Below are 5,383 nucleotides of genomic sequence, written 5' to 3' on the forward strand. Positions count from 1 at the left end.
GAAAATGTTTTGAAAATGATGATGGCAAGAAATATACAAATGTACTTGACACAGTGGATGTATGTATGGATTGTGATAAGAGCTGTTTGAGCCCCCAATAAAATGATTGAAAACAAAACAAAAATCATTGGGGAAAAAATGAAACTAATGTCACTGCCCGGTTTGTATAGAATTTGTTGAATGAGAACCTCATTTGCTGGGTATGTTTTCACTGGAAATACAATAAAAAAGATTTTTTAGAACCCTCAAAAATATTGTTGTTGTTAGTTGCCAATGCATCCGTTCCGGCTCATATGAACCCTATGCACAAAAGAAGAGAACACTGCCCGGTCCAGCACCATCCTCACAATCATTGCTGTGCCTGATCCCATTGTTGCTACCATCACGTTTATTGGAGGTTTTCCTAATCCTCTGCTTTACCAAACATGATGCTCTTCTCCCAGAACTGACCCTCGACCTCCCCCACACCTGCCCACACTATGCCCAAAGTCTTGCCATCCTAGCTTCTAAGAAGCGTATAACTCTACTTCTTTCAGCATAGGCTTGCTCATTTTTCTGGCAGTCTGTGGTATGTTTGACACATCACAAACACCACAATTGAAAGGCATAAATTCTCCTTGAGCCTTTTGTACTATTTTATAGCTTTCACATGCACGTGAGGTGATGGAAAATCTATTGGCTTGCATCAGGGACCTGGCCATCCTCAAAATGGCAGCTTCGCTCTCTAGTACTTTAAAAGTCTTGCCCATCCAAGGCCTTGATTGTGGATTCAAGTAAAATGAAAACCTCAACAACTTTAATCCTTTCTCCATCTATTATGATGTTAAGCAACATCCGGCCAGTGGTGAGGTTTTTGTTTCATATTAAAATGTGACCAATATTTGAGGCTGTAGTCTTAGCTCTTCATCATTAAGTACTTCAAGTCTTTATCATTGTCAGCAAGCAAGGTTGTGCCCTCTGTGTCTTGGCAGGGTGTTAACTAGCCTGCCTCCAGCCTTGATGCCCTGTTCTTCAGGTAGTCTAGCTTCTCAGATTATTTGCTAGGTTGACTAAGTGTGGTGCAGAGCTGATGCACAGACTCCCCATTTTAAACCAGGTAGAATCTCCTTGTTCTGACAGAGCAATTTTTCCTCAGCTGCGTACAAGTTCTGAATGAGCATAATTAAGTGTTCTGAAATTTCCCATCTTAGCAATGTTATCCATATTTTGTTAGTATCCACATACCTTTGCATAGTCAATAAGACACAGGTAAACATCTTTTTAGCATTCTCAATTTTCAGCAAAGAAGCCCTTCTTCATTCCTTTTCTAAATCCACCTTGAATTTATGGCAGTTTATTCTTGCTGTACTGCTGCAATCATTTCTTCATTATCTGCAGCCTGATTTCACTGACATAATATTACTATAGTGTTTGATAATGTCCATATTTTGCATAACCACCTTGATCTCTTCCAGTCAGTTGACCAGGTAGCTCTTTGAAGTTACTTGACATAGATGAGTGAGCATTTGCAGCATTTCATCTGTCTGTTGAAGTATCTCAATTGGGATTTCCTCAATTCCTGAGCTCTTGCTTTTCATCAGCATCTCCAGCATAGTTTGAATTTCCCTCAATACCATTAATTCCTGAGATAGTTAAATATTTACCAGTTCTTTTTGGTACAAATGACTGCGTGTTCCTTACATCTTATTTTGATGCTTTCTACATTGTTCAACTTTTTAGCCCATAGAATCCTTCAATATTGCAACTCTAGGGTTGAAGTTTTCCTTTAGTTCTTTTAGCTTGAGGAAAGATGAGTGTATTCTTCCCTTTTGTTTCCCTAACTTCAGACATTTGCACATTTCATTATAATACTTAACTGTGTCTTCTTGAGCAGCCCTTTGAAATCTTCTATTCAGCTCATTGATTTAATTATTTATTCCGTTCATTTCGCTATGCCTCTGTTCAAGGTTAGCTACATTACATACAACAGCAGAATCTCTTCTGACATACCTTTTGTTCTTTTTTCCCTTGTCTTCTTAATGATCTCTTTTTCTTCCTGTTTAATGTCCTTGATGACATTCCATAACTTGTCTGCTCCCTGGTCATTAGTGTTAAGTATGTCAAGTCTGTTCTTCAGTCAGTCTCTTAATTCAGGTGGGATATACTCAAGGTCATATTCTGGATTTCTATTAATATTCTGCAGCTTCAACTTGAACTTGAATATGAACAACTGATAGTGTATTTCCCAATTGGCTCATGATCTTGTTTTGGGTAATGCGATTGAGCTTCTGCACCATATTTTCCACAGATGTAGTCTTGTTGATTCTTGTACATTCCATTCAATGAAGTCTACATCTGTCCTTCCCATTTATGTTGTTGAAAATAAGGTATTTGCAATGAAGAAATCATTGGTCTTGCAATATTTGACACCATTCCAGCATCATTTCTATCAACAAGGTCATATTTTCCAACTATTGATCCTTCTTTGTTACCACCTTTCTCATTCCAATTGCTAGTAATTATCAGCATATCATGATCACATATTTGATCAATTTCAGACTGTAAAAGTGGGGGGGCTTCCATTTTTTAAAATATTTGGCACTAGTGACTAGTGGGTAAGTTTGACTAGTAGTTGCATTAATTAGATATAGACAAAGTATTATGAGATTCATAGAGTAAGACACTCAAAGTAATAGAGATTACACTGGTGAGTGTCTTAACCTGAGCGATTGCCAATGTAATGCTTCTTCAATGTCCCGCCGTGACATGCGGTCGGTCCCGGTAGTTTCTCACTGGCTCATGGTCATCCTCTGCACGTATTCCTTCTCTGCTCGGTTGTGTTTGCTACTTCGGATGCTATTTCAAGGCAGTGGCTCATCTCTGCCTGACTGTTAGGGACGAACATTCTTTTGAAGTGTCTAACCCTCTACCCTCCTGATTTTCAAACAGCCCAACCATCCTTGCAACTTTTCTGTGATATGTGTTGTCACCCGCGATCCCCTTCCTCTTAGTGGGCTTCCCTTGAAAAGAGCATCCCCTCCCCCTAAAGCCCCCAATCCAAACCCATAGCCATGGAATCGGTGCATTGTGAGCCCGGTTGTTCCAGAGTAGAATTCAGCTCAGTGGGGTTTTCAAGGCTCTGATCTTTCAGAAGTAGCTTGTCAGGCTTTTTTTTCTGAGACACCTCTGGGTAGAGTCAAACCATGAACCTTCTGGCTAGTAGTCATGCACCTAACTGTTTGCATCACCTGGTGGTGGTGGTAACAGACTGGGCTGCTAACTGCGAGGTCAACAGTTCGAAACCATGAACGGTTCTGCCAGAGAAAGCTGGGTCTTTCTACTCAAGTAAAGAGTTACAGTCTCAGAAACCCACAGGGGCGGTTCTGCTATAGGTTCCTATAGAGTTGCTATGAGTCAGCATCGACTGAAGGGCAATGAGTTGGGGGCAGTTCCTGCAGCAATAGAACTGGGAGTGGGGCTTCAGGGATCCAATGTTCATCAAGCACCCACGTGCTCTATCAGTGCATCAAAATGTGAGATTCACTGACCACCAGCTATAGAGGATGATTTCAGAATCCATTGCACGTATACTCCTAAGTATGAATTTGAGGAACAAAAAAGGAGAACTAGAGAGACAGAAGGCAAATTCCTACTCTTCTCCCATGAGAGAGGCCTTGCACCTGTGTCCCTCCTGGGGGTCAACACCTTCCTTTCCCTCTTCTCCATTCTCAAGAGCACAGGTGACGATGGACAAGCTGCTGATGGTCAGCAGCACAGCGTTAGATGGCGTGTCGATCTGACCCAGGGAAGAGGAAATAGAAGCAGGGCCTGAGGAGGTTGACTGCCTTCAGAAGGCCACCTTGGTATAGAAATCCAGACGACTTCCCAGACCATGGTGGGGCTCTGAGAACTCACCAAGGCAGGAAACATCAGCATGAACTTTCCAAGCAGATTGTCCATGAAAATAGGTGATGATCTGTAAGCTACAGAGAGTTTCTGGCCTGAATTCATGGAATTAGAACATATTTCTGCGTGCTTTCTTTGCCTTTGTACTGCCAGGTTCTGATAATTTATTGTGACTTACCTATTTGAACGGTTTTCCTTTGGGTTAATCTCATTTCAAGTTTAAACATTTGTCGGTGTTGTTACATACTATTTACTCTGAGTCAGCATTTTTGAATTGCCCTGTTCACTTATACACGTATTTGGTTTCTTCAGTTACAAACATGTGGTGCAAGAATGTTGATTTTTAGCATTGACTTGGGGATTAGGGTGTGTTTTCCCCGATTAAAATGCTTAGCTCTTGACTAACTCCCCGTAACGTAAATATTTGCTTTACTGCTATGTGCTCAGCTTCTAGTTCAAATGAAAATCGACCTTAAAAGATAAAATTTGTTGCCACCCAGTGGCAGACCTGTGAATTGCAGCCTATGCCCAACTGTCAGGAAAAGGCTCCCCCATTGAAACTGTCAATGGATTTCTTACCGACAAAGAATGCAAGCTCTCTCCATGGATTTGATGCTTTCTCATAGCGTCTCCATAGGACAGCATGGAACTGCCCCACCAGGTTTCCAATCCTGCCGTCTTTACGGAAACAGACTGGGGCCTCTTTCTCTCTCGGAGCAGTTGCTGGCTACGAATCATTAACCTTTCAGTTAGCGGCCCAGTTTGTGACTGACTACCAAACGACAAGTGTTTCTTGGCTTCTCAGTGTAGCCTGCAATTATTATGCAGATGTCAGAAAAGGAGCACAATATCAAGTGGGACTTACATTGGCTGTGACATGAGATCATATAATACCAAAGAACATGGAATTAAGCGCCTGGAGGCTGACGCTTTAGCGCACAGACAAAGGGGAATATGCAGAACATGCTACCAACGACACAGTGGCTGGGAGCTGGGAATGTTAGATTTCTTAAAGGTCACAATGCTACCTATAGACCAAACCTTGGCGTCAACATTAGACAACGTTTTATATAATGTTGTGCTACGAAATGTCTTTTTATATGGACGCCTTTGGCTTCTTAGAAAGTTTTGTCCCATTTAAAACACTCTTGCAAAAATCAGAACCGTTGGAAATTGTTCACAAGGCAGATTTCCCTCGGCAATGGGGTGAAATCGTCACTGAGGACAGGATGCCTCCAGATGCATTTTGTTGAAGGGCCAGTTTTGGGTCCTCGAGGTAGACTAACCACCACACGTATTAAAAATGCTTTCTTGACATAGCTTTCTGGTCAGAACTTATAGTAGCTACTTAGAATATGATTCAGCTACTAAATATAAAACTGAAACTACAAAAAAATCTAACAATGAAATAAACATATTTAGACCAAGTAATAACAGCAGCTTTTTGAAGTAGGAAGTATCTTTCTCGCTCCTAGGGAAGCCCTGGTGGCAGAGTGGT

This window comes from Echinops telfairi, unplaced genomic scaffold (genome assembly GCF_000313985.2).
Source record: "Echinops telfairi isolate 266 unplaced genomic scaffold, ASM31398v2 ScPeMD7_23;HRSCAF=83, whole genome shotgun sequence".
Classification (NCBI taxonomy): Eukaryota; Metazoa; Chordata; class Mammalia; order Afrosoricida; family Tenrecidae; genus Echinops; species Echinops telfairi.